The sequence below is a fragment of the Pongo abelii genome, chromosome 2 (genome assembly GCF_028885655.2).
Source record: "Pongo abelii isolate AG06213 chromosome 2, NHGRI_mPonAbe1-v2.0_pri, whole genome shotgun sequence".
In the NCBI taxonomy this organism is placed as follows: Eukaryota; Metazoa; Chordata; class Mammalia; order Primates; family Hominidae; genus Pongo; species Pongo abelii.
Window position 1 is genome coordinate 139,739,300 of NC_085928.1, and position 11,743 is coordinate 139,751,042.

General features: G+C 35.7%; 1 pseudogene; it reads left to right on the top strand.

Annotated features, from left to right (window-relative positions):
- On the top strand, positions 1 to 10,887 carry LOC112132661 (ATP synthase F(0) complex subunit C2, mitochondrial-like; annotated as a pseudogene).
- Positions 10,888 to 11,743: the final 856 nt, after the last annotated feature.

Here is an 11,743-nt window from a genome sequence, read left to right on the forward strand (position 1 = left end):
ATGCGGCTGGGGATGTTGAGTAAGCAGCTGGATATGTGAGTCTGGAATTTAGAAAAAGGCCGGGGCCAGAAATATGTATTTTAAAGTCATTAGACTATAGATACTATTTAAAGTTCTGAGATTGGATAAGATTCCCAAGTGAACGAATGCAGAGAGAAAAGAGAAGAGGACAGAGGACTGATTCCTGGAGCACTCCAGCATTTAGAGGAGAAGCCAGGGAAAAGAGGAGAAACCAGGGAAAGAGACCAAGACAAAGGGACCAGAGCACTAGGAGGAAAATCAAGATGTTGTGATGTCCTTCCTGGAAGCGCCGAGAGAAGAAAGTGCACTGAGGAGGAAGAAGTCTTGGCAAGCCTGTTTTTATTATAGTTTTTTTATTATGAGTATTGTAATCATCTTTGTAGCTTTGGGGAGTGTTATTTTGGCTTCTTTTTCTATAAACTATTTATATCTTTTAAGTCATAAAAGATGTGTTGGTTATCTTTTACTGATTTTAGGATCTCTTTGCAAATAAAGAAAATTATCTGTCATATGTGCTACTGATATTTTTTATAGTTTGTCATTAGTATTTAGACATGGTTTAACATATGTGTATATTATATAAAATATATACTATAGTACTCTCTCTATATACATATAGTACTCTCTCTCCCTCTGTCTATATATATATATACATATATATATCTTTAAAGTAATAAAATTACATGAATTATATTTGTAACTATCACTTGCCTTAACAGCAAGAGCTCTCCCCGATCCACATTCTATCCCAGGAATCTTCAAAGTTGGCTGTGGGAGGAGGATCCTCCGGCTGATAGGGTGGTTGACAAACAGAACAAACTCTATTTCTCGGGCTTTGTCTTCCTTTCTTACTGCCTCTTTTACTCACTGCCACCACCTTGTCTCCTTCGGTTTTAACCATCCCAACCCTACTCCACTATGAAGTTTAGAAAGCTGAAAGCTGAATTTCCCAGACTGCCTTGTAGCTAAGGAGGCCTTGTGACTGAGTTATGGCTAATGAAAAGCAGGTGGGAGACTGCTGGTGCTGTATTTCCATTTTCTTGTCTGTTTTTTAACCTACAATATAGACATGAGCCTGGAGATCCAGGAAGCTTCACTAAGGATGGCAGAAAGATGGAAGGAGTCTAGAGTCTTGAGGGCATAGACTTTCAGTCTACCTGCCTTGGTCTGCCTGTCTCAGACTTCTTGTCATGTAAGACAAATTACTTGTTTGGGCCATTGTTTATCAAGTTTTCTGGAAATAGCAACCCAGCAGTACCCTAACTGATACGTAGGCATTCAAAGCTCCTCCTTTAAATCGCTAGCTCAATTGTAGAAAGGCCCTTCCTCCCCTGTGCTTTAGTCAAGATTCTTTTGGAAGTGACAGAAGTGAAACTCAAAACAGGGCAATAAAAATTTGTTGGCTCATGCATCCTTCTTAGGAAATGTATACAGTTGTGCTTCTGGAATGAGAAACTCATATTCTGACTAAACTCTATATTTCTATGTTTAATTCTCTTTCTCTCTGTGGGTCAGTTTCAGTTTTTCAGCCCAGATATTTCTAGGAGTCTTGACCACCATCGTGACAGTTCCTTGGTCACTTCTGCCCAGCTAAGCCACCAGAAAATAAGGATCAGAGGGCTGGGGACTTTCTCACTCTCAGGTCCCCTCCACCTGGTGGATGACGTCCAAAATCTGCCACTAAGAAATCTCTTCTTTGACACTTTGAACAATCAAAATTAGAGTCTCCCCTGGATGTTACCTTGGTAATCCCCTCTCAGTCCTGATTTTCTGTCAGAAAGACTTCCACTCTTCAGTTACACCTATAAGAAGGTAGCTTTTATCTTGAAATATTATGAGCACATCTTAAAAATATATAAACATTCCTACAAATGTAACTATATATTTAGGTGTGAGGAAAAGAGAAGAGGAGGTTATTTTCTCATGGGTGTTACCCCCACCGCCCCTGTTCCAAATTATGTGCGAACGTACCTTCAAAAGGAAAACCACAAAACTCAAACCAATTGTCATAAATTAATTAAAGTTGTCATAAATTAATTAAAGTTCAAGAGAACTCACAAGAGTTATGTAAGTCACAATGTGATTGGATTCAGGTTAGGGAAAGAATGGTTGAATTTCAAGAACTTCTCGGATTTCTCCATCTTTCCTACATACAGAATGATGGCAAAGAAGGAAAACAGAAAGGAATGTTACGCTACAAATCACCATAACTTAAGAAATAAATACATTTATGCAAAAGGAGATGGTAGAGGCCTTCCAGTTAAGTATTGCAGAATCAGGATAAGCCAACTTTATTCTCCCTTCTGAAACAACAAAAAGAGCAGAGACCATATGAGAAGAAAATCTCAACCCACAATCAATGAAGAATAGCTGCCAAATGCAGTGAAATTTAGACCATTCTTTTAAATTGCAATTGTTTATCCTCTACCACTCCTGATTCCTCCTTTCTGCACTTCTCCCCAATATATTTATCAATTTTTATAATTTATGACATTATTTTTTATAGTCTCTCCCCCTCTCCCTGCTCCCAACAAGACAAATTCAGCAAGGGCAGAGATATTTTTTCTTTTGTTTACTGATGTATTTTGAAGGCTTAGAACAGTACCTGCAATGTGGTGTCCACTCAACACATATTTTTTGAATAAATGAAGTTGCTTCTTCAGACTCCACCAGTGCATAGAATTCTCCATGTGTAGGTGGTTAATGAGGGTACAAGCTGTCAATCTCTTATCTTGGAACAGATGGTTTACTGGAATATCCCTGAGCCCCATTTAATATTAAAAAGCAGTAAGAAAGTTCATATGTAAAGAGTAGCAGAGATGCCATCTCATGAGAGTCAAGCTATGGTAGGGTAGAGGAGAAATGTTGTGGGGCAAGGTCATTTGAAGAGGAGTAGGCACAAAGTCACTACATGAAGAATCTGGGATATTGGCCTCATGGAGTCCCACGTCTAACTCCAAAAGACAGAGCTTCAGAGAAGAAAGTTGGTGGGAGAATATTTTGAGGCAACAGATCTAGACCCTATTTGCCAGCTGGGCCAGCTCACCTAGACTGATGTCTGTTACCATACACTATTCTTCAGCAAGCAGCTGACCAAGAAAAACTAGCTCCCATTAAAATATAAACAATAATTTAAAAAACCAGCCAGAAACTATGACAAAAATATTAAAAGATAAAAATGAAGAAACTCACTATAACAAGAACACCGAAATAATTATTTTACAAAGCATGAGAAAATATTGAATACTTTCCTTGAATTAAAATAAGATATATTAAAAGAAATACGTCTCTTTGCACCAAGAGCTCAAAGAATACAGACAAGTGTACAAATAAGATAATAACAAAAAAATTCTAGAAAGGGATTTTTAAAATGAACTGGAAGAGCCAGGAGAAAAAAATGAGAGGAGAGACTGAAGCTATTATATAAAAGATAACCATGTTAGAAATATCAATAAAAGGAGAAAAGGTAGTACCAAAAATACAGTTAGGAATATTGAGGATAGGTTTCAGAAAAATGAGCAAAATAAAATGGAGAAGCAAAAGAGCATTTAAAAGGATTACAGAGAAAATAATAGAAAAATAAAAAGGATTTTATTTATACCTAATTAGTATCCTTGAATAAGAGTAAAGAACAGAGAAAGTCAAATTGTCCTTCTTTGCAGATGACATAATCTTATATACAGAAAAATTAAAGATGCCACAAAAAGCCCTTATGACTGATTAATGAATTCAGTAAAGTTGCAGGATACAAAATCACTAGCATTTCTATACACCAATAATGAACTAGCTGAAAAAGAAGTCAAGAAAGTAATCGCATTTACATATCTACAAAAAACCCAAAGTACCCAAGAATAAATTTAATCAATTTATTGATTAAAATAAATCAATTTTACAGGCTCATGCCTGTAATCCCAGCACTTCGGGAGGCCAAGTGGGGTGCATCACTGAGGTCAGGAGTTCGAGACCAGCGTGGCCAACATCATGAAACCCCATCTCTACTAAAACTACAAAATAAGCCAAGCATGGTGCCGGCACTACTCGGGAGGCTAAGGCAGGAGAATTGCTTGACCCCGAGAGGTGGAGGTTGCAGTGAGCCGAGATTGTGCCACTGAACTCCAGCCTGAGCAACAGAGCGAGACTCATTCCCCCCCCATCCCCCAAAAAGGTGGAAGACCTCTACAATGAAAACTACAAAACACTAATAAATGATGCTGGTTTCTTCTGGTTTTCAGTTTCTTTTTGGTTTCGTTTTGGGGATTCCCCTCACTTTCTTTAAACTCAGGTATAGAATTAAAAGACTGTTAGTGAATTTCACCCAATATTTCTAGATAACTTTTTAGTGAGAGGTTTTTCCCTTCAGTATATCTAGCACATAATATTGATAGAAATGGAAATCTACCACATAGTATTTCTTTTCTCTGTTTAAAATTTAACTTTAATTTTTAATAAGTCTTTCCATGTACATAGAGTAAAGAGTCAATTGATTCTACTGAGGTTACTATAGGAGATAAAATTTTCTTGCCTCTTGCCTCCCCAGTTCATGTGCTCTAAAGACAACCACACTTAACTCTTTCGTTTTTGTATAATATTCTCATGCATCTCTTTCTTGCTTTTCTAGTTTTAGATATTTTCTATAGAATTTCTTTAAAGGCTGTCTTAACCACATCTGCATTTCCCTTATCATCCTCCAAATAATTATATCTATTTAAATGAGATCAATGTTTACTGTTTATATTACTATGACTATGCAAATATTGTTCCTAACAGAGCCATGTTTTATACATTGTGTGCCATTTATTGTTTTCTTAGGAGTAATGGTCACTTCTATTTCTTGTTTTGTTTGACTGTCATTTATACATGCATCACCATTTCATTGCCAAATTTTGTAGGAAGTGTAACTCTCCTTTCACTTTATTAAATATGTGAGCTATTCTACCAGGTTTGTCTCTCTTCCATCTCTCCTGAAGCCTTTCTGCTCTACTCAGGACTGCTCTTGCTGTATAGCTCTCTCCCTTCACCATCATACTGGGAATACTTTGGCTCTGTCTTATGTTGATGATCTGTTTTCTGGATTCCATGGCTTTCTATTTGTTAGTTTCTTCATGTGTTTTAATGGAATACATGCTTCAGCAGATTTTTTGGGACTATATTAACATCTAATGGCTTTATTTATGTGTTAGCTATTATAATAGCATTTCTATTTCCAGGAAGTGGTCTTATTTTCTTAATAATGGCTTTACTGAGACATAACTAACATGCCATATAATTCAGCTGTTTAAAGTATACAACTCAACAGTTTTCAGTACATTCACAGAGTTGTGCAACCATCACCACAATCGATTTTTGAACATTTAAATCAGAATCATCCAACCAAAAAAATCTGTACCCATTAGCAGCCACCCACCATTTCGTTCCAACTTCCCCACCCTCCTACCATGGGTAAACTTAAATCTACTCTTTGACTCGATAGTATATGTGGTGCTTTGTGAATGGTTTCTTTCACTTAGAATAATGTTTTCAAGATTCACCTGATTAAAATATGTATCAGTATTTTGTTACTTTTTACTGCTGAAGAATATTCCATTGAATGAGCATTATATTTTGTTTGTCAGTTTCCCAGTTGATGGACATATGGATTATTTCCACTTCTTGGATATTATGAATAATGTTGCTATGAACATTCATGAAAAGGTTTTTGTGTGGAACATATGTTTATTTTTCTTGGGTAGATATCTAGTGCTATGGTCTGAATGTTTGTGTCCCTCTCAAATTCATATGTTGAAACCTAATCACCAATGTGATGGTATTAGGAGGTGTGGACTTTGGGAGGTAATTGTCATGAGGGTAGAGCCCTCATGAATGGGATTAGTGCCCTAATAAAAGAGGCACCAGACAGCTGCCTTGCCTCCTCCACCATTTGAGAATGTAGTAAGAAGGCTCCACCTATGAACCAGAAAATTGTTCCTCACCAGACATCAAATCTGCTGGCACTTTGATCTTGGAATTCCCAGCCTTCAAAACTGTGGAAAATAAATTTCTGTTGTTTATAAGCCACCAAGTTTATTGTATCTTTTTAAATAGCGGATCAAACAAATTGAGACACTTAGGAATGAAATTGCTGGGTCATACAGAAACTCTGTCATGTGCTAAGTTGTGTCCTCTTCCAATTTATATGTTGGAGTCCTACTCCCTTGCACCTTAGAATGTGACTGTATTCGGAGACAGGATCTTTAAAGAGGTAATTAAAATAAATGAAGCCATTGGGATAGGTTCTAATCCAATATGACTGGTGCCCTTATAAGAAAGAAGATTAGAACACAGATAGATACAGAGAGAAGGCTATGTGTAGACACAGGGAGAAGACAGCCATCTGCAAGCCCAAGAGAGAGGTCTCAGAAGAAACCAACCCTGCTGGCACCTTGATCTCAGAATTCTAGCCTCCAGAATTTGAGAGTTGTTTATGACACTCAGTGTGTGGTGCTTTGTTATGGAAGACCCAGAAACTAATACTCTCCATCTAGGTTTAGCCTTTTGAGGAACTGCCAGACTATTTTCCAAAGCAGCTCTGTCCCAGGCAATCCCACCAGTAGTTTGCAAGGGTTCAATAGCTTGTCATTATCTGACTTTTTGGCATCCAGTGGGTGTAAAGTAGTATCTCACTGTGGTTTTAATGTGCATTTAGTTGATGGCTAATGACATCGATCATTTTTTCATGTACTTACTGACCATTTGTATATCTTCTTTGGAGAAATGTTTATTCAAATCCTTTGGCCATTTTTAATTGGGCTTTCTTTCCATGATTGGGTTATAAGAGTAAGAGGTGTTATGTATTTTAGATACAAGTCCCTTGTCATAAACACGATTTGCAAATATTTTCTCCTATTCTGTGGGTGTCTTTTCAGTCTTCTGATGGTGTCTTTTGTGGCACAAAAGTTTTAAATTTTTATAAAGTCCTATTTGTCTAGGTTTTTCTTTTGCTTCTTGTACTTTTGATGTTATGCCTAAGAAATCAGCCTATTCTAAGTTAATAAAAATCTAGACCTATATTAACTTCTAAGAATTTTATAATTTTTGCTCTTATGTCTATGACTTTGATCAGTTTGGTGTATTTTTGCATGTATTTAATAGTATGAGGTAGGGGTCCAATTTTACTATTTTGCATGTGGACATCCAGTTGTTTTAACACTATTTGTTGAAAAGACTATCCTTTCGCCACTGAATTGTCCTGGCATTTTTGTTAAAAATAAATTTACCATAAATGAGAGGGTTTATTTATGGACTCTCAATTCTATTCCATTGATATATGTCTATCCTGATGCCAGTACCATACAGTCTCGATTACTGCCAGGTTAGAAACGAGGAAGTGCAAGCCCTCCAACTTTGTTCTTTTTCAAAATTGTTTTTGCTATTCTAGGTCTCTTGAATTATCATATATATTTTAGGATCAGCTCACCAATTACTGCAGAGGGGCCAGCTAGAATTTTGATGAGGATTGTGCTGAAACTATAGATTAATTTGGGGAGTATTTCCATTTTAATAAAATTAGATCATCCAATTGATGAACATGGGACCTCTTCCTATTATGTATTGATAATATTCAGACATACAATTGATCTTTTTTGTTTTCTTGAGACAGTGTCTGGCTTTGTCACCCAGGCTGGGGTACAATGGTGCAATCTCAGCTCATTGCAATCTCTGTCTCCTGGGCTCAAACCATCTTCCCCCTTCAGCCTCCCAAGTAGCTGGTACTACAGGTGCATACCACCATGCCTAGCTATTTGTGTGTGTGTATTTTTGGGAGATATGGGGTCTCGCCATATTGCCCAGGCTGGTCTTGAAACCCTGAGCTCAAGTGATCCTCCCACTTCAGCCTCCCAAAGTGCTGGGATTACAGGCATGAGCCACCACACCTGCCCTGATTTTTTATGTTGATCAGTTGAAATAATGAATCTATCTTTTACCCTGCAATGTTGCTGAACTAATTTATTATCTGATGATTTTTTTAGTGGATTCCTTAGGATTTTCTATACATAATATCATCTGCAAATATATATGGTTATCCTTCTTCTTTTCAAACTGAATGCTCTTTAAAAAAAAAAAAATTCCTAATTGACCTGACTTGAACCTCCTGTACAAAGTTGAATGGAAGATGAAGGGGGAGCAGACATTCATGTCTCATTCCTGATCTTAGGAGAAAAGTTCTGTCTTTCACCATTAAGTATGTTAGTTAAGAGACTTTTGAAGATGCCCTTTATCAAGTTAAGGAAATCCCATCTTCTGCTTATTATTTGTTGCATATTTTCTTCATGAAGTACTGTCAAATTTTGTCAAATGTTTTTTCTGTATTTATTGAGATGCTCATGTAGCTTTTGTCCTTTATTCTATTGACATGCTGTATTACATTGATTCTTGGACGTTCAACCAACCTTAAATTGCTGGTATAGATCTTTCTCAGTAATGGTGTATAATCCTTTTCATATGTTGCTGAATTGGTTTGATAGTACTTTGCTGAGAATTTTTGCCATTGCACTAATAGAAGTTATCGATGTAAACTTTTATTTTCTTGTAATACGTTTGTCTGGTTTTGGTATTAGGGTAATACTGGGCTCATAGAATGAGTCAGAAAGTGTTCCCTCCTTTGGAAGAATTTGTGGAAAATTGATGTTAATTTATCTTTAGACATTTGGTATAATTCAAATGAAGCCATATGGGCCTGTTTTTATTTGTGGGAAGTTTTAAATGTCTAATTCAATCTATTGTTAAATCTATTCAGGATTTTTACTTCCTCTTGAGTCAGTTTGCAGTTTGTGTCTTCTAGGAATTTGCCCATTTCATTTATCTAATTTGTTAACATATAGTTACTGCTCATCATATCCCTTATAACCCTTTTTATTTCTGCAAGTTCAGTATTATGCTCTTTTACTTCTTATTTTAGGAATCTGTCGTGCCTCTTTTTTTCTTGGTCAGTCTAGCTTAAAGTTTGTTAATCTCTTTAAAGAACAATGTTCAGCTTCATTAGTTTTCTATATTGTTTCTGTATTCTACTTCATTAATTTTCATTATAGTCTTTACTATTTCCTTAATTTTACCAGTTTGAGTTTAGTTTATTCTTTTTTCCAGTGATTTGTATTGGAAGCTTAGGTTATAAATTTGAAACATTTCTTCTTCCTAAAGATAGGTTTTTACTACTATAAATTTCCTTCTAAGTATGGTGTTAGCTTCATTCCATAGTTTTGAAACGTTGTGCTTTTATTTTAATACATCTCTAAGTATTTTAAATTTTTTATTTCCCACATTGAATATTTAGAAGTCTGATGTTTAATTTCCATATATTTGTGAATGAAATTTTTTTCTGTATGTTTTTGATTTTCAATTTGATTTCTTTTTGGCTAGAGAATGCACTTTGTATGATTTTAACCCTCTTTAATTTATTGAGGTTTGCTTTATGGCCTAACACATGGTCTATTCTGGAGAATGTTCCTTATGAACTTAAGAAGAATGTGTACTTTGCTGTTATTTTGTGGATTATTGCACAGATGCATGTCAGGTATAGTTGGTTTACATTGTTGTTCAAGTCTCCTATTTTCTCATTCACCTTCTGTGTGGTTATTCTATTCATTATAGAAAGTGGAGTATTGAAATCTCCAACTATTATTGTTGAATTATCTATTTATTGAATCTGTCAGTTTTTACTTCATGAATTTGGGGGCTCTGTTATTAGGTACCTACATGTTTATAATTATTATACCTCTATAAATAATGACTCATCATTATAAAATGTATCTCTTTAGTAACAGTTTTTGTTTTAAAGTTGATTTTGTCTTATGTTAGTATTGCCACTTCAACTTTCTAATGGTTGTATCCTCTTTTATTGTTTTACTTTCCATGTATTTGTATGTTGGAATCTAAAATTAGTCTCCTATAAACAGGATAAAATTAATGATTTTTAAAAGTCCATGTTACCAAAGTCTGCCTCTTAATTGGAAGATTAATACATTTGTTTAATGTAATTATTATATAGTTGTTCTTTTTAAATATAATTTTCACTTATTATGGTTATTTTGCCAGAGAGTGGGTCTGCAGAGCTCTTCAGGCAGCTTTAACATTCCCTTTTATTTTTATAATTTTGTCCTTTCAAAATTTATTTACTGGGTCATTTGTAAATGCACATGGAAAAATTACCTTTTTCCACTACCTCACATCATGAACAAAAATCAAGTTCAGAGTTACAATTATAAAAAGAAAACAATGAGATTTTAGAAGAAAATGAAAAATATCCTCACGACCTTGGGGCAGGCAAAAAATTCTTAAACAAGATATAAAATGCATTAGCCATAAAGAAAAAAACTAATAAATTAGTTACATTAAAATTATGAAATTTGCTCTCTACCTTCTCTGCACTGAAAGCAACTGTGTTCCCATAGCCCCTCACCCCTAAAAATGTACACCTGCTCCAAGTGTGCCTACACCCACTCTTGGTCAAGAGTACCTCCCAGTTGCTGAGCTGCCTACTATCTGCAGTGGTGCTGAAATGACCAGAGACACTGACAGATGAGAGCCTCAGCAGCTTGGCAGTCTCACATCCCCTTATCTCACTTGTCCCTAGCTGCAGCTTCCAAACCAGTGCAATTTCAAGAGACATTGACACAGCAGCCAAGTTTATTGGAGTTGGGGCTGCTACAGTTGGGGTGGCTGGCTCTGGGGCTGGGATTGGTTGGGACTGTGTTTGGGAGCCTCATCATTGGTTATGCCAGGAACACTTCTCTGAAGCAACAGCTCTTCTATCCCATTCTGGGCTTTGCCCTCTGGGAGGTCATGGGGCTCTTTTGCCTGATGATTGCCTCTCTCATTCTTTTTGCCATGTGAAGGAGCCATCTCCACCTCCCATAGTTCTTTCTCCTATGTCTCATTGGCCCTGTATGTTCTTTTTTCCTATACATTCCCAGGTAGCCTGGGGAATGTGGTTGGCTCAGAGTTTGACAGAGGGGAGACAAATAAATACTGTATTAATAAGGTGAAAACAATTATGAATTTTAAGAAAGCCACATTGTAAGAGATGACAGTTGAAATACATACATCTGATAAAGGACTCAAATCCTGAGTGTACAAATAACTTATAAAAAACAAAAAGAGAAAGGCAAGCAATACAATAGAAAAAAGCAGAGGAAAGATTTGAATAAATACTTGATTAAAATAAGGACATCCAAATGGCAAATAAGAACATGAAAGGCACATAATTTTATTAATCATCAAAGAAATGCAAATAAAGTCATAAGCAATGTCATAGCCACTAGAATAGTTAAAATGAAAAAGGCAAAAGTACTAAGAGTTGGCAAAGATGTGTAATGACTGAAACATTCACATACTGTATGGAAGTGAAAATTGGTACAATCACCTAAGAAAACTTTTTGGCAGTACCTACTAAATAGAGAAATATATTATATTCTTCAATGAGGGGAACTAAGTGGCAAAGATGCCAATTATCACTACACTAATTTATAAATTCAAAAAAATAGCAAACAAAATATCAATGAGTTTTTTTTTTTTGAGTTTGGCAAAGCAATTTTATCTTTTGTCTGGAAGAATAAGTAATTCATGAATGAAAACAAAATATTGAAAGGAAGAACCACCAGTGGAGCACAGAAATGTTAGGCATTAAAATATACCACAAATATGTATTGAATAAAATAATAGATTATTCAGTCATTGTAAAGCATTTTCA